Source organism: Ascaphus truei, chromosome 3 (assembly GCF_040206685.1).
Source record: "Ascaphus truei isolate aAscTru1 chromosome 3, aAscTru1.hap1, whole genome shotgun sequence".
Lineage (NCBI taxonomy): Eukaryota > Metazoa > Chordata > Amphibia > Anura > Ascaphidae > Ascaphus > Ascaphus truei.
Window position 1 is genome coordinate 192,590,421 of NC_134485.1, and position 19,433 is coordinate 192,609,853.

Below are 19,433 nucleotides of genomic sequence, written 5' to 3' on the forward strand. Positions count from 1 at the left end.
TGGCACACAATGGTAAAACGAAAAGAGCTATGAAGGAGTTCCTGAAGAGCTCACAACTACCAAGACTGAGTGGTTCGGAGAGGGATACATTAGGGGCTAGTTTTACGATAGAGGAACTTACCCAGGTTATTCAGGATCTCAAACCATCAAAAGCACCTGGCCCAGACGGGTTCTCAAACCTTTATTATAAAAAATATATAAAGCTCCTGGGGCCGCATCTCCTCAGAATGTTTAATGCAGTTTTAGAAGGCGCCGCGTTCCCGGAACAGATGCTCCAAGCGTCCATCTCAGTAATATATAAGCCTGGGAAAGACCCATTAGATTGTGCAAGCTACAGGCCCATTTCACTAATTAACACCGATATCAAAATTGACGCCAAATTACTGGCCAACAGATTAAGTCACATCCTGCCCAGACTCATACACCCAGATCAAGTCGGGTTCATTAAGGGTCGACAAGCCACAGATAACACACGACGGATTATTGATCTGATAGATATAGCGAATACATGTAAAATTCCAGTTATGGTGTTGAGTCTGGATGCTGAAAAAGCCTTTGACAGGATTGACTGGCCTTACCTGAGGGCCACGCTTGGAGAGTTTGGGTTCGGGGACCAGGTGATTAATGCGATCCTGTCACTGTATAGGGGTCCGGCGGCTAAAGTAATACACCAAGGATTTCCGTCGGACCTCTTCAAAATTAGAAGTGGCACTCGACAGGGGTGCCCGTTATCCCCCCTCCTATTTGCATTGTGCATGGAGCCCTTGGCGACCCAAATCAGAAATAACCCCGATGTGGGGGGAATTGAGACCGACACGCAAACACACAAAGTAGCGCTCTACGCAGATGACGTGTTGCTGACGATCTCGAGGCCTCTCACCTCCCTACCAAACCTCTTCAACTTGCTGGGGAAATTCCAAGACATCTCAGGCTTTCGGATCAACCAATCCAAGTCTGAAGCTCTTAATATAAGCCTACCGAAAGAGACAGAAAAATTGATACAGATCAATTTTATTTTTAATTGGTAGAAAACAGGAGTGAAATACTTAGGAGTGCTCATTCCCTAAGATTACAACGGAATATATCGAGCAAATTACCCCAAACTGATCCGCACTCTAAAAGAGGACATCAGGAAGTGGGCGACCTTTAAGATATCTTGGATCAGAAGATCCATAGCATAAAGATGAATCTCCTCCTACGCATTCTCTATCTGTTCCAGACGTTGCCGGTGCCACTTAGACTGAAGGACATACTCTCACTTCAGTCTGCCATATCCAAATTTATATGGGAGGGGAAAAAGCCAAGAGTAAAGGGTATGATTCTAAAAAAAACAACATTTGCAGGAGGGCTGGCGGTACCTTGTTTGTTATCCTATTATAAGGCGGCGCAATTATGCCAAATCTCCCAATGGCACACAAGCCCGGATTCGAAGAGATGGGTAGCATTGGAAAGCGAAGCCTGCTCCCCAACGGAGTTGAAGAGCTTGATTTGGTTACCCAAAACAGCTTTAAAGCTGATAAAAAAGCTGCTGGCATCGATGGCTAATTCACTGGCTATCTGGGAGGCCAATAAATTTAGGTGCTCTCTTTCATCCAGAGGTTCGCTGATGACAATGTTATGGGGCAATCCAGATTTTGCCCCAGGTCTGACCAGAAAGGAATTTACAATTTGGAAACAATTAGGCATACATAGACTTTGAGATCTAGAGGGGAGAAAAGACATTAAGCCCTTTGAACAAATTCATGCTGATAAGAACCTCCCCCTCTCTGAGATTTTCAGATACCTCCAACTGCGAGCATTTTATATAAATATAAAATTACCCCTAGCCCCCACTAACCATGTTTGAAAAGTTCTGTCTAGTGGAGACTGATACTAGTGGACTCATATTGCAATTGTACAGAGAAGTGATCGGTTCAGGGGGAAAGGTAGATCAAAAACTGAAATACATGGACCAATGGGAGAAAGATTTAGGGGAAGTATTAGATGAAGAGGAATGGGATAAGATAGTAACAGCGTCTGCTAAGAGTTCTATATGTACGACATTGAGGGAGAACGCATATAAAGTGTTAATGCGCTGGTAACACACTCCCATGAAATTATCTAAATTTGTACCAGGATACTCCCCACTGTGCCCAGACAGTGTGGAGCAATGGCTGACCTGTTATATTTGCTGTGGTCCTGCCCGCGAGTTAGTCCGCTATGGCGAGAGATTAGAGATTGGCTTCAGAGGATTCTTGTCCTCAAAAACCCCTTGGACCCGTGGCGGTTCCTCCTGAACCGACCGACACCGGGTCTGATTAAAGCAAGTAATAAATTGGTTGCTTATTTCGCAACAGCCACACGGTGTGAGATCGCAGCATTATGGAAACAGCCCGAAATTCCATCAATTCCCAAGATTCGGAACAGAATTTGGTTTGTATGCCAGATGGAAAAATGAACGAGTTTAGTTAATGACACTGGCGAAATTTTCCTAAAAACCTGGACGCCTTGGTTGGCCCAGCTGGACATCCCAGGAGTGGACAAAGATATCATCTTGCTTTGATAGGTGCAGAAGCGTTCTCACTTGATGGTGGTCTGAGGTGGGTGCTCGTAGATGAATGTAGGACCCGGGACGCCCTTTGTAAATAGCCAGTACGGGCGACTAGTACCCCCACCCCCCGGTGAGACGGTCCGGACAGGACCAAGATTAGGGAGTTATTAGGTGTCGTAAAATAACACATACGGAGTGACCCGGCGGGAGATGGACCCGCGCCACACCCCTTCCCCCCCCCCCTTCCTTCTTGTCTCCCCCCTCTCCCTTCCAGTTTTATTGAATATGTGTTTTTTTTGGAAGAAAATGTTTTGGTAAAAATATTTCAGTGGTTATATCTGTATATGTATACTTTTGAAAAACACAACAAAATCAAAGTTATAAAAAAAAAAAAAACTCCTGGGTTGCTTTCGCAGTATGTTATTGGTCATTGTCCATCTGTAAAGTGAAGCGCTGTCCATTCAACTTCGTGGAATTTGGCTGAATCTGAGCAGACAATATATCCCTATACACTTCAGAATTCATCCGTCTGCTTCTGTCTTCTTTCACGTCATCAATAAACACTAGTGACCCAGTGCCATTGTAAGCCATATATTCCCATGCCATCACATTGCCTCCACCATGTTTTACAGATGATGTGGTATGCTTCGGATCATGAACCGTTCCAAGCCTTCTCCATACTTTTTTCTTCCCATCATTCTGGTACAGGTTGATCTTAGTTTCATCTGTCCAAAGAATGCTGTTCCAGAACTGGGCTGGCATTTGAAGATATTGTTTGGCAAAGTCTAATCTGGCCTTTCTATTCTTGAGGCTTATGAATGGTTTGCACCTTGTGGTGACCCCTCTGTATTTGCTCTCGTGAAGTCTTCTCTTTATGGTAGACTTGGATAATGATATGCCTACCTCCTGGAGAGTGTTCTTCACTTAGCTGGATGTTGTGAATGGGTTTTTCTTTACCATGGAAAGGATCCAACAATCATCCACCACTGTTGTCTTCCATGGACGTCCAGGCCTTTTTGTGTTGCAGAGCTCACCAGTGCGTTGTTTTTTTTCTTAGAATGTACCAAACTGTTGATTTGGCCACTCCTAATGTTCCTGCTATCTCTCTGATGGATTTTTTTTTTTGCAGCCTAAGGATGCCCTGTTTCACTTGCATTGAGAGCTCCTTTGACCGCATGTTGTGGGTTCACAGCAACAGCTTCCAAATGCGAATGCCACACCTGGAATCAACTCCAGACTTTTTACCTGCTTAATTGATGATGAAATAACAAAGGAATAGCCCACACCTGTCCATGAAACAGCTTTTGAGCCAATTGTCCAATAACGTTTGGTCCCTTGAAAAAAAGGGGGCTACATATTAAAGAGATGTAATTCCTAAACCCTTCCTCCAATTTGGATGTGAATACTTTCAAATTAAAGCTGAAAGACTGCACTTTAAACCCATATTCATTATTTAACAGTAACTTGAATTTATTTTGGTACACAGGAGTCTCGGTGTACCCCACTTCTCTCATAACCACCTTTTGTTGGTTTTTAGGTTCATGCGCTAAGGTTTTTCCTATTCACTTATCTTCTTCTTGGGGGCTAGAGACCCCCTTTACCTTGGCTGCAGAACATCACTTATTTTTCACAATATATTTTATGTTAAATTTCAAGAACACATACACTGTATTAATACCACAATTGTAGATTTTTCACATTAGCGGTTTAATTTTTTTTTTCACATGTTGTACACTGGCGACACACTTTATTCGAGCTCGGCTAGTCCCACGAATTCGGGTATACCCGGGTGTATTGAGGTTTGTGACTGTTTTCTGCCCGAGTGCATTGAGTTATTTTCCGGCAGGGATTGAAGCATTTTATTCCCGCTGGCTGCAATACTGCACAGTACATATATATATACTGCATTACAATTCATGAATTTATGCCATCTGGTAGACACGCGAAGCATTGCAGCCTATTAAATCCTAATCATTATCATTTAACAAATCAGCCGCCCATCAGCCAGACATGAACCCAGGCTGGGAAGGCAAACGCAACGGGGCTTGTCAGAGGTGAGGAGCGGCGCATTCCAGGTATCTGCCAGATACATACCGGGTATTTGCTCGAATAAAGTGTGTCGGTGCAGTAAATACAGTCTGCATGATTCATTCATAACACAAACCTTAGGTACACATTATAATCAATATCAAATAAGTATATAGTATCACAAATACCTTTACATAGACAGGGAAGAAGGGTAATAATGAAGCTTAGCGGGGCTTTTTGAAATAGTTTACAGTTAGGCCCAGATCCACATAAATTTAAGCCTAGGAATGCGCTTATAGTCCTGACAACGGCGACGGCAACGCGACCGATGCCGTCGCCAATCGCCAGAGTTGCACTTTAGTTTTGGGCGACGTAGCTGGCTGCAAGGTCAGCGGAGTCATAAAAGGGGCGGGCAGAGGCACAGAGAAGCTCCCAATTGGCCACAAGGGGAGACAATCGCCAAAAAATCAAATAACAGTGACTACCAAATTTTTGGTAGCACTGTTGCTCCGTCGCTTTGTTGCCGTAGACGGCACCAATGCATTCATTTTGCCGCAACGGCGCCGTCGCCGGCACTATAAGTGCAGCCTTATTGCATGGCTTCAAAGGACAATACCACAATGTTAACATTTAATTAGTTGGGTATTACCTAAAGTTGGTAGTACTCCCATCCAGACCCTGAAATAAGGCTTTAGCTGGAGAGCGAGAGAGAGAGATATCATACACACTTGGCAATAGCTAGAACCTCAAATGCTAGGTTGTTTACACTGTATGTCTGCTGGGACTGTCCCTTTTATCTGTGGATGAGAGTAAAATGTAGGCAATATAGCTTTCCTATTTTTTTATTTACTGTAGTTGAAACACAGACAACACAACGCTACAATAAAGTGATGTTAAGTCTATGCTGATAAAAATGTATCCCGGCCATTGTTTTTGCATATACTTATCTTTGAAGATACCCGATGACCTCAAGTAAAATAACGTCCGTTCAATTAGGTAACATTACGTTATGAGCCCTGATTTAATAGTGTTTTGTGAATCTAGCCTTTAATGTGACAGTGGTTTGCATATAGACTACTATTAGAACACACAATAATAACATCACTCTGTTACATCACCACACATACAGATGAAGCAAGACTTACTCTCTACGGATCTGTGACAAGGCGTGAAATTCCACCCGTGGGAACACTGTTTACCACGGCTCAACCTCGGTCAGCCAACGGAATTATTTGTGAGGTATATTTATGTTGCTGTGAAAATGTTTGTTGACTAATTATGATAAAATAATTTGAAGCAAACAGGTATTAAAAAAAACATATTAATAAAAGTAAACAATAAAAAGTATAATAATAAAACGTGGCCGTGATGAATGGCACAACAACGTAACAAGTGTTTCTACTGTATTCAATATACAATGTATCATATTCCTTTAAACAACACTTGCTATCTGTCTAGAAATGTCTAGAAAGAACACACTACACCAAAACATGGCACAAGCAAACCCTACTGACGTTTCCGGACCTTTTTTGACTTATCCTTCTCTAAAACGTTGGTGATACCTAAGCATCGCAAAAAAACAGGAAGTTATCAGAGTAGTGAACGTGTCAGTCCTTACTTCAGGTCCTCTGAAGTGGCATACTCCTCCTTTGAAAGTTACCTGCAGTAACGGACCTTCGGAAATCCTGCAGTTTGGACTGATTAATGTGCCACAATTCTGTGTTATCCTAGGAACGCCCTGGGTGACTGAACATAATCCAACCGTTGACTGGGAGGTACTTTCTGTGAAGTTATCGTCCGTGTTTTGCAGAGATCAGTGTTTTGTAGAAGAACCTTGGAAACAAATGGAGAACCAGATTATCTCTTTTTTTCTCTGAATCTATGGAGAACCACCAACAGCTAAATTCTTCTGATCCATTCTGCATATCAAGATTTACTGAACCAATGCTTTCTGTTCCAGAGGTGTCAGTTGATGATGTACCTTCTCTTTTTGACCAGCTTCATCTGTCTGACTTAACTGATGAATCTGGCACTACCTATGAACTACTGAACGTGTCCTTTTTGCCTTGATTTCTAGAACCGTCAGACGTGGCAGTCACAAGGGAACAGTGCGGTTTCAAGTCTGCTACCCTTCAGAGATGATCCTGTTTCATGTCTGCAAACCTGTCAGAGATGGTCCTGTTTTAAATCTGCTACCCGTCAGATGTTCAAGAAAAGCCTAGCGGTAACGGGAGGCCTAAGAGAGGGAGTACGTTCAATATTCCATCCAACAATACACCCCGTAGACCTGTAGGGGCACACAGAGATATCAAGTTCAGGCCAAGGGCTGGTAGGAACTATTATCTCCCGTGAGGCCAGCAGTCATTTTAGCTTAGGTTATATAAACCCCAATCAGCCTGCTAGTTGTTGCTTATTAACTTTTTGTTCAAGAGCAGCAGTCTGGCCGTTCTCTTGCCCCTGCTCTTTTGTATTTCCCTGGCTACCAGTACTTGCAACTAGCTTGGCAGACTTTTGAGGTACCTTTTTGTTTTGGATAGCTACAGCGATGGATATAATTTACTCAGGATTTAGCATTTCCGTTTAAAATAATTGTTGGATAAGATCAGTACTAATTCCCACAGTGATCCCCTAGGAGGGGAGGTGCAACTTTACAGGTGTAAATAGTATAGATACAAAGAGCCCAAAGACAGACAGAAACCTATTAATGGAGATGCACTTTAGTGGGCTGTAATGTCACAGTAACAACAGACGGTAAATGAGTGATATAAAACTTGACTTTTAATGCACAATTTAAAAAAAGGGATAAACACAATAAAGAAATATATATTAAAAGTATAGCTGCCTAACAGCACTCTAAATTGTCAGGCTAATTGGTGTGGAGGGGAGGTGCAAAGTAAAGGGTTAAATCCCCAAATGGCTGTCTGTCTGTCTCAGCTCTGTGTACCTTTTTGTTTTGCCGTTTGTGTTAGTACCTTGGTGTGATCATTAACAAGTATCAATGTAACTTATTACATTAAGTAATGCATCTATTTCTTCTCGACATTCTTACAGTTGAAACTGTACAAGAGACAGCCAGAAGATTGGTGGTTGGTGGAAGAAGATTGTATTATTTTAAAAAGTCTTTGTTATTTAACTCTTCTAATTTACTTTAATATAAATGTAATTTTTTTTAGCATTGAAATAGTGTATAGTAATAAGGGGCGGTTTCCATTGAATTTAGAAAAAAGACACTATCACCACCTATCGTCACTGCAAAGTACTACGGTAGCCACAAAAAACTGTTTCCATGGCACGGGTCTGATACATGCAAAGAAATTCAAGGGGATTGCACTTGTTTTTTGCTATTTCGCACACATACAGTACAGGGCCGTATTAACAGCATTATATGCCCCTGGGCAAAGCAGTGCTCTGGGCCCTGCGTACACAACCACTCACAGGAAGAAAAATGTAAATTATCGATAAAATAAATTTATATTTATTGATACCTCCAACAAAATCAGTGTATTGACATTAAAAAAAAAGAGATTTGAATGTTGAGGCGGGTGATCAGAAAATTAGTGTTAAATTCTGGTCTGTGCATAGATTAGCATGGGGCCCCTATGCTCGTGGGGCTCCTGGACAACTGCCCAGCGTGCTCATGCGTTAAGATGGCACTGATTCAGTACGTGCTACATGTATTTATAAAAAACTCTTTTTTACCATTCCCCATTGTTGCAGGGTACATGCAACTACACACGTGGGTTTCTTGACAAGGCTTATTTATTTAGCCTTGCAAAATATACAGCACACAAAACAAAAATAGCTTTTTTTCAGCAACAAAAGGAAAATGGCTTTTCTTTAGCAGACAGACAAAAACAGTTTCTCTTTAGCAGACAGTGTATATGGCAGGGGACAGACAGTTCACAATTCATCTACTTTTCTAATCAGACCTTGTATCAGGAAACTCTCTTGCAATCTCTTTAGCAGCTTACTCCTCACTCCTCAACCGACCGCCTCCATGTGTTTACAGCCTGGGTTTTAACACACCTTGATTAGCCAGCTGGGATCCAACTAATTGTTCTGAGGTTCCCAGCTAAAGTTAACCTAGTCAGTGCTGCAACTGCAGACTAGACATAGGTTTTCCAGGCATATAACTGGTGGCTTTTGTTTACCCTGTCACATTCCTCCCCTGTTAGTGTGTGGCTGGGGCTAACACACGGTTGAAGCCCAACCATCCACCCCTTCTCTAGAAAAGAAGTCAGCATTTGCATTCTCTTTTCCCGGCCTATGCTGAATCTCAAATGAGAAGGGTTGGAGGGCCATATTCCACCTAGTCAATCTAGCATTGGAATCCTTCATGCTATTTAATCACTTTAGTGGATCATGATCCGTTACCAAAGTAAAATGGACTCCTGCCAGGTAATGCCTCAAAGCCTCGATTGCCCATTTTACTGCGAGGCACTCTTTCTCAGTCACTGAGTAGTTTTTTTCCCTTGGGAACAATTTCCTACTCAGGAAAAGGATAGGATGTTCAACTCCCTCAAACTGTTGTGACAACACTGCCCCTAGCCCTATCTCTGATGCATCTGTTTGCACTATAAAAGGGCTGTTGAAGTCTGGTCTTCTAAGGATGGGACCCTCTGATAGACACCTTTTAATGTCCTCAAAGGCTCTCTGACAATCCCTTGACCACACCACTTATGTAGGGGCACACTTTTTTGTGAGGTCCGTTAAAGGGGCTGCCACTTCCGAATAGTTGGGGATGAACCGCCAGTAGTACCCTGCTAAACCCAGCAGAGAGCGTACCTGCGATTTTGTTTGGGGGGTCTGAACTTCTTTCAGGGCAGCTACCTTGTCGGCTAGTGGCCTTACTTTTCCACCTCCCACTGCATACCCTAAGTATTTGGTTTCCGCTTTACCCAAGGCACATTTCTTAGGGTTGGCTGTGAGCCCTGCCTCTCTTAGAGATTTGAGGACCGCTTTCAGCCTATTTAGATGGGCCCGCCAGTGTTTACTATAAATGACAATGTCATCTAGGTAGGCTGTGGCATAAGTCCTATGGGGCCTCAGTACCTTATCCATGAGTCTCTGAAATGTGGCTGGGGCTCAATGCAGTCCAAATGGCATTGTCACAAACTGATATAAACCCATGGGAGTGGCAAAGGCTGTTTTGCATTTGGACTTTTCCTCTAAGGGTTTTTGCCAGTATCCTTTTGTCAAGTCCAACGTGGATATATATTCCGCGTTACCAAGGGCGTCAATTAATTCGTCCACCCTTGGCATCGGATATGCGTCAAACTTGGATACCGCATTGACCTTTCGGAGGTCCACACAAAATCTTACCTTCCCATCGGGTTTAGGGACCATAATTAGTGGACTACACCACTCACTGCATGATTCCTCAATCACTCCTAAGTGTAACATTTCTTGTACCTCCTTCTCTACCAGAGCCCTACGAATTTCAGGCAACCTATAAGGACGGGAACGTACTTTTACCCCAGGTGCTGTCTCGATTTCCTGGGAAATTAAGTTAGTTTGTCCTGGTAAGTCAGAAAAAACATCCTGGAATTGAGTAATTATTGCTAACAAGTCCCCTTTTTGTTCAGAGGACAACTGTTTACCCATTGGGATTTTATCGTCACTCACGATGTTCTCCCGTGGAGGCTGAGGACCCAAGTCTATTTCCTCCTCCACCGGGTGAATGAATAGAGACCGCTGCATCTTCCAGGGTTTCAGCAAGTTCACATGGTAAATTTGTTTACCCTTCCTGGACCCTGGTTGAGCGATCTCGTAATCCACATCACCCGTACGGCAGAGTACTTTGAATGGGCCCTGCCATTTGGCCAGGAGTTTACTCTCGCAACTTGGTAACAATAACATCACCTGGTCTCGTGGGTGAAACACTCTCATGCGAGCATTCTGATTGTAATGTCTCTCCTGACTCTCCTGGGCTGATCTAAGATTCTCCCTGACAAAATGGCCGACCACATTTAGGCGCTTACTAAGGTCTAGTACATATTGCAGGGTATTCTTAGAAGGGCACTGCTGTTCCTCCCAGGACTCCTTTAGGAGGTCAAGGATACCCCGGGGTTGGCGGCCATAGAGCAATTCAAATGGAGAGAATCCCGTGGAGGCCTGGGGGACTTCCCGCACTGCAAACAGCAGAAAAGGGAGAAGTTCATCCCAGGCTCTCTTCTCTGAATCTACAAATTTCCTCAGCATCCCTTTTAGAGTTCGGTTAAATCTTTCCACCAATCCGTCAGTCTGTGGATGGTAGACCGATGTCCGAACAGACTTGACCTCTAGTAACTTTAAGACATCCTGCATATCTGTCTGGTGACCTCCCCTGTTTGTGTCTGCCTATTCACCCTATATAGGATATCCTTTGATAGCTCAAAATGGGGGAATACTATCACCCCTTGTGCATCTTAAATCTGTTCATCAATTTTCACCACCTTGTCATACTGTCTAGCAAGGACTGGGTCTTCCCTTTGTTTCTGGCAAAAGTCAGGGAGGTACAGGTCTGGTAAATCTCTAGGGCCCATATCCCCCTCCCTTTGGCCATCCCTAGCCATCACTTGTGACCTCTGACTACTAGAATGGTCACCTTGAGACCCAGATTTCTGCAACCAGTCCTGTTTGTCCAAGCGTCTTTGCTTCCGAGTCTTTTGAACCCGGTGTCTACTGGGAAAAAGGTCTGCCGAGAAGGGGAACAGTTTGCCAGGGTTCTCCCGAGCCCTAGAAGGAGGCTCCTCGTGAAAGACTGGGGCCATTAGGTCCGAAAAGAAAGGCCAGTCCCGACCGAGCACAACGGGGGCAGGGAGCCAAGGAGCGACTCCTACTTCGAGGTAAGCCTCCTGACCTTTTACCTGTAGCCGGATTTTGGCCGTCGGATAGCGTTTTACATCGCCGTGTATACATTCTATGCTCCATGGGGAGTCAAAAGAACACACGTTGGGCGGTAACAGTTCCTGGAGGACCAGAGTTTTCCCAGAGCCCGAATCTACAAGGGCCTGGACGGTTTTTCCCCCAATCAGGGCTGGAAGTAGCCAGGGCTTGTAATTTTCCCCAGTAAAAGCCGAGGCGACGGTTTTGCTGAATGAACAATCCATCAGTGGACAGTCCACATACCGGTGGCCTTGTTCTCCGCAGGCAGAACATGGAGAGGATTCCCTCGCAGGAGGGGCTGTGGATAGCGCTCCGCTGGACCGGTTACTGGAGACCAGGCATCTGGTGGGTCCTGTGGGCGACGTCCTCTGAAGTTCCTCTCATTTTGCGACGAGCCGACATCCGGAAGGAGATGAGGGTCTCTGCAGGGACCAGCATTTGGACTCCGTCCTTGCTGGAACGACTGATCCTTCCGTTGGACTTGGCGGATCCGTGACGGGCCGTAGGTTCCCCATTGATCCGACCTCCCTCTTTGGGCGTCCGCAAGTGCCGGTGGAGTCGGGTCCAGGACACTCGCCTGCTGCTCAGCCCCAAGGAAGTTCTCCACGAGTCGGACCGCCAAAGGTAGGGTTTCAGCAGCGTGGCGTTTTACCCATGAGCGTGCTGAAGGGGGTATTATTTGTAGAAATTGTTCCAAAACCACCTGCTCAAGAATTGCCTCCTTAGTGCACTCCCCGGGTTGTATCCAGCGAGTACACAAGTCCAATAATCACTGAGCGAGGACCCGGGGTCTCATCTTAGCGGTGTACTTCATGTTCCGGAACTGCTGCCGGTAGGTCTCTGGGGTCAGACCTAAGTGATCCAGTATGGCGGCTTTTACTTGGCGGTAGTCCATTGCCTGGTCTGTAGGGAGGCCCTGATATGAGGCCTGGGCTTCTCCTATGAGGAGCGGGGCCAAAGCAGTTGCCCAGCGATCTGCAGCCGAGCCCTGAGCTTCGGCGACTCTTTGAAATGTCAGTAAAAAAAACCTCTGGATCCTCGTTCAGAGCCATTTTCCTCAGGAGTATCGGGGGTCTACTGGCCAGTTCTGCACCGGCAGACCCTTGGAATTGGGTCAGCAGCTTGGCAATCCGCTCATCCTGTGCTGCTTGTAGTCTTTCATCTCTCTCCGCTTGCAGCCGGGCCTGATCCTGCATTAACAGTCCCTGCTATTTGGTCTGCTCCTGCATTAACTGTCCCTGCTGTCTGGTCTGTTCGCACAGAAAGTCTTTCAAAAGTTCTTCCATTCTTGTGTGTGTGTGTGTGTGTGTGTGTCCCTTTAACTGCAGGAGCCTTTTGAAAAAAAACCTTCCCAATTCTTGACACCATATGTTGCAGGGTACATGCAACTACACGCGTGGGTTTCTTGACAAGGCTTATTTAATTTAGCCTTGCAAAATATACAGCACACAAAACAAAAATAGCTTTTTTTCAGCAACAAAAGGAAAATGGCTTTTCTTCAGCAGACAGACAAAAATAGTTTCTCTTTAGCAGACAGTGTATATGACAGTTGCCCTTTCCCATGCAGGGTACAGACAGTTCACAATTCATCTACTTTTCTAATCAGACCTTGTATCAGGGAACTCTCTAGCAATCTCTTTAGCAGCTTACTCCTCACTCCTCAACCGACCGCCTCCATGTGTTTACAGCCTGGGTTTTAACACACCTTGATTAGCCAGCTGGGATCCAACTAATTGTCCTGATGTTCCCAGCTGAAGTTAACCTAGTCAGTGCTGCACTGCAGACTAGATATAGGTTTTCCAGGCATATAACTGGTGGCTTTTGTTTACCCTGTCACACCCATCCAAATTATAGTTATTTCTGCATATTTTTAACTTAGTCAATTTGGAGTAAACTCAAGCAAAATAACACCTGTTCCTAGTGATTTAACAGCGTGCTTGGTTAATCTGGGAAGGAAATTTGCATCACGTGAGAGAGTGCCAAACAAGTTACAACTATTCATCTAGAGTGACCACAAAGGACCTGAAACCCTATTGTCTGCGCTAGTTTTTGTATATATATTCTATGGCCGCATTGCAGGTTGCCACACTGTTTATTGAACTAAGATAATAGGTTTTTAAACGTGAGCTTTCAAAGACCATGAACTGTGCTTCGGTCTCTATAACTGTGCCCCAAAGCCATGCTAAAGACTCAGCAGACTGCCAGTGAAGGGAAAGCATTCATTGATTTACCCTAAGGGCAAAGTTACCCATATTTTGGGTCAGCAAGAGAAATTTAGCATGTAAATGAACAACAATTTTTCTTCACTGGAGTGTTACTGCCTTTGTTTTTCACTGAATGAGTGTTGTTTTGTTGGTGGTACAGACACCCAGTTGTTACAATGTTTACCGTCTAATATTTTGCTCTTGGCCCATTTCAGATCGCATGCAGCTCCAGCCTCTGAGGGATTCTGGGGAACTGTAGCATGCATCAAGGCACTGAGGGAATAACTGCTACTGCGTGGCACTGACACATCCACGTCACAAGAGTCACCCCAGCTAACTATGACTAAGTAAAACTGCTGGCTGCTAAAACAGGGACAACACAGGAATCCCTTCCTTTCATTAAAAAAAAACAGGTTTTTGTTGCACACTTTATACTTTTAGTTAAAGGTTGTAAACTCTTTTTCTCACGGATACCTATTATTATTACGTGTTTTTATGCTTGAAGCTCTCGCTGCATTATAATTCCCTTTATTATAATGTCGATGCTCTAATGCTCTGTGTATATTGTGTTGTTACAGATGTAGTTAACTCAACTTTCTTTGTATTTTCCTGAGACACAATTACCATTGAATCTCTTGATTGGAAACTCTTGAGCCATGATTGGGTATTTTGAAGTATTTGGGGCAAACGTTAGTCTAGCTACACCTGTATGAAAATGCAAACAAAATCCGCATCAACTTCTAGTACACTAGTTGAAACAGGAATTAAGGTATTTCAGGTTTTTGATATCACCTTGATAAAGGTCGTACGGCCCGAAACGCGTAGGTGCGTTTTTATGATTTCTTTGTGGCTGTGCTCTGACTTGTTTCTATTTTTGTTTGCCTGCCCTCTTTGGCAGAGTCTAAAAGAAGAAAGGATCGCTGCAACAGGTGCCAGCTCAGTGGTAAAAACACAGGTAACGTGTCCTAGGTCGTTACCCAGCAAGACATCAGCATCTAACCCAGGCAAAACCCCCACCTACCTCATGCCACATCCGGCACCCCAGTCCGAAAAGACAAGGGGCAACCTGGAGTGACCGCGGTCCTCCGTCTGGCATGGTCACTTGCATCCCGGTGCCTGTGAGCAAATCCTCTGGCCGCACCATATCAGGGCGAACCAGAGTCACGGTGGCACCGGAGTCTAGCAAGCCATCCGCCTGCCAGTCTCCGATGGTCACCTTCCGCAGATGCTTCTGCCGGACATCGTTGGGTTGCATCCCGACTCAAGCAACCTGATGTCCCCTGCTCTCAGCTGCTGGTCCTGAGGTGGCAAGTGCAGTCTCTCCGCTGGGCATCCCTCTGTGGGCTAGTTCCACAGCTGTACTTGGCTCCTCTGTGAGTACCAGTCGCACACGGGTGATCGGCCTCGCAGTTGGTGAGCGTTGCCCCTGATGGGGTCCCTTGGACCGGTCCGGACAGTCTGGCCTGAGATGCCCGACCTTGTTGCAAGTGTAACACCGCCTCTCATGCTTGAACTCTGCAGCCTTGGGTGTGCTGTTTGCTGCCGCAGGCTGGTGTGTCCACAGAGGGGTAGTCTTAGCACCCTGGGCCGCATGGCCCGCTCCTTTGGGTGCTACAGGGTCCTTCATTGCAACTTGGCTGGCCACATACTCATCTGCCATTCTCGTTGCATCCTCATAGGTCTGAGGTTTATGGTCATAGACCCATCCCCTCACATTTGTGGGAAGCTGCTGCAGCAGCTGCTCTTGAAAGAATAAGTCCAGCAGGGTATAGAATGTTGTAAATCCAAAGCCAGGGTGTGCAGCGCACAGCAATAAGGAGGAGCAGGTCTTGCAGAAAAAATAGTCCTTTATTTAATTCATGGTGTGGGACAACAGCAAACCTTCAACGCGTTTCGTTCAAGGAACTTTATCAAGAAGTGCTGTTTAGGTTAAAAACTACAATTTATATACAGCTGACTGCCCTATTTTCGCGCCAAAACGTGACGTCATGGATGGTGTCTAAACCACTAACAATCGCTGTACTCGCGCATGCGCGCAGCGCCAGCTCCTCTATCATAGTCTCTATGGTTTTCTGAGACCTCCGCGCATGCGCGCGGCGCCAGGGTGTCAGGGAGCATAATGCTGGTGTCAGCCATGTGTTTGCAGCATGTATACGCCCCTGGCAAACACATGGCTGACACCAGCATTATGCTCCCTGACACCCTGGCGCCGCGCGCATGCGCGGAGGTCTCAGAAAACCATAGAGACTATGATAGAGGAGCTGGCGCCGCGCGCATGCGCGAGTACAGCGATTGTTAGTGGTTTAGACACCATCCATGACGTCACGTTTTGGTGCGAAAATAGGGCAGTCAGCTGTATATAAATTGTAGTTTTTAACCTAAACAGCACTTCTTGATAAAGTTCCTTGAACGAAACGCGTTGAAGGTTTGCTGTTGTCCCACACCATGAATTAAATAAAGGACTATTTTTTCTGCAAGACCTGCTCCTCCTTATTGCTGTGCGCTGCACACCCTGGCTTTGGATCTACACTCTAATACAGCTGCACGCTCTGGAGGGGAGACTGGGGAAGAAAGAAGACTCAGTGAGTACTTAACCTGGGGCTACCTAATGAGGAAAGAGAGGGCTGTCTTTAGGCAACCCACTCCTACCTTCAGGGTACCTTATGCCCATTTAAAGGCACAGTACCATTGTAAAATACAATTATCACCCAGCACACTCCCCTCCTTTCACATAGTCCCAGCACTATTGAGCACCATTACAAATACACTATAGAATGTCGTAACCCCATTCCCCTCCACCCACTGAGTCCTCTGCAAAGCCATCCTACTGGCATAGGTGCTGTATGACTCTCCGGGGAGTACTACCCCCGTCTGGACCTTGCACCTGTAAGATTCTGGGGTCAGGGCATACTGGGTTAGCAGCTTGCATTTCACATGACCATAGTCATCGGCATCCACGCATGGAATACCCATCACAGTCCGTTTGGCTTTGCCAGATAACAGTGGTCGCAGTCTGACCACCCAGTCCCTTCTTGGAATTCGGAACCGGGAACACTGCGTCTCGAAGTCATTCAGGAACGCATCGAGGTCATCTGTGCCATCCACGAACTTGCTGAAGCTGTGATGATCCGCCCGGGAAAGACCTTGTTCCCCGTTTGCAAGGTAGGAGTTGTGGGTTCTTCCGAGCACTGCTGTACCTGCTCCGCAGTGCTAACACCCATTCCCCATGTAGCCAGAAGTGCAGTGATCCCAGGGACGGCACGCTCGGCAGCCACAGCTGCTACCTCGTCCGCAACCCCTGGCGCCAAACCACCCACAACCGGGGGTTCACTAGCACTCTCCTCATGTCCTTGCAGCCCCGGAGTTGGAGGGACCTCCTGCATTCCGGGCTGAATAGCGTCAGCCAACACAGCAGCTACGGGGACTTGCCCCTCTGGTAGGACCCTGCGGTCCTCATGATGCTCCAAATCCTCCTCCAGTTGTGCCTTTGACCGCCCATCTGTCGGTAAGCCATACCCCGCACATCTCTCCACGACTTTCTCTCTGGTCCATGACCTGAACCTTCCTGAGCGATCGCTCATGGTGCCTTCGGAGTATGGGTGAAGGGAACAGTGAAGTCTCTCGTGCTCTTTAGAAGTGTGTGTCAGTTGCTACTTGTCTGAGGAGCTCGCAAGCTACAAGGTCGTCACTATATTACAGAGCCCGCAGGAAACTGCAATATAGGTTCAATCAGTATACCACCAGCTGCCACCAGTTTTTTAAAAGCTTGTCACGATGACATCAACTTTTATCAACACATTTATATTTCTGGGTACTTGATTGAACAGAACAAGTTGCAAAATAAATTGTGATTTATTTCCTTAATAGACAAACACACATCTGCAGAATACACTTAAAACAACACTCACTGGGATAAGGAAATGGAATAAATTGTCCTTGGAATGAAATAAATTGTCCTTTGCTTGCCAGTGCAAGAAATGCAGCCTTGGTTTTAAAAGTCCTGTGGTTATGTGGTTGTTAACCCCTTCACTCCTGGACTGGTTGCTGCTGTACTGGAACAAAGTCTTGCATCTTTACATCATGGATTAAAATTCCGGAATCACACTGGGAATAAATGGGAAGCCACATTTATAGACTGCCCAAAGCTATTTTTAACATGTGGATCCAATCCCCTCGTGGGAACAAAAAAAACCACGAATAGCCAAGTGACCCACAGTTCATAAGACCGGTCAAAAGGGCTGTCCGGTGGGCAGGGAGCATGGGTCAGGTTGACGCCCATGCCACTTAGCATACCTGAGCTACACCCATAACTTGGGGCCACTAAGTCTGATTTTTGACCCAGATCTGCTGTGCATCAGTATGTCCGTTTTGTATACATTATGGGTCTCTGGGTCTTGTCATAGTTGACACTCGTTTAGACAGGGAAACTCTAAATCTGTGGGAGGCTTTGAGGCTCCATCATAAAAATAATTACAACCCGTTGAGGCTTGGTCATAAAAATACCGAAGCTCATTCACCCATATCACAGCTGGATGTCCAAGTAATTCCTGCTTGGACTTACAAAAAAATACCTCTTGCCTTACATTTAAGATCTGCTATCATGTGTTGGTTAGAGGGTATGGCAAGCAATGCACCTTGTCTTTTACCCTCGCAGCCAGGAATGGCCTGCACATGGGGAATAAAAATGTCGGGGACAGGGCAACAACAGTAATGCATGGCAAATCAGGTATTAACCCTTTCCTCCCCGTCACACTAACTTGTTGCTATGTTGCTGCGATATTCCCTTAATATTTATGATATGAAGATACTATTTGTGACACTACCACAGATTTGGCCCGACATTGAATGACATTAACTTTGTGCCTTTGCATTCTGCACTACTTAATTCATTGTCATGACTATCTTTCTCCTGTTAGGGGGAAAATGTTCTGTTGGAACACTGCAAGCAGCTACACGTATCTGCAAATATGGTTTCCTTGCATTACGTTATAAATACTGTTACGTTAATGGTCATTATCAATGTCGCGTATAGGGTGATACATTATCCTTCTCTGTTGGTGTCTTAATACATAATTTATCATGCAAAAGTCCCTTTATCCCTAGGTACGGCCTGGATTATATACTAGTTAACAAGATAGGACCTTTTTATTGGTCACCTGGTCAGGAGGGGGGTTGGCATTAGGCACATTTGACTGACCTTTAAAGGAGTTGCTGACCTGCAGCCAATTACTGCTAAGTGATTCCATAGTCTTGCGCTTCCCTTATGTACATGGTTTAGAAGAACGAGGTGGAGGGTAGGGATGACAGTATGCTGTCTGCATGTAGCTGCAGAAGTGGCTCAGCCCAGGCTAATAATACAGACCATCTCTTGTGTCTTCAGGCTCACATGATTGTATGGACTTCCATGGACCACAGCAGGGGTCATTCAGAGACTTTGAGGCCACACAACTACTGTATATAGCATCCGACTCAAAAGAACTGTGGGCCATATTTGCCAAGTGATGCTATTCCATGAAACACGTTTCAGCGCCAGAAGGCACCTTGGAAATTGTTTTCCAGTATCAGAAGATACCTTATGGAATAACACTGTTTGGAAAATATGGGCTTTGTTCCCCTGTCAACCAGGAGAAGCTCAGCATCAGCTGCCTGGGAGTGACACCCATTATACAACGGAGGGCAAAAGATAACTTTTGAGGCCAGAAGACACCATGCAAGATGTCTTATGAAATAGCACTGCTTAATAAATGTAGACCTCTAGCTGATGAAGGAATTAGAAGGGACAACCGCCTTGCCTGCACTGGGTC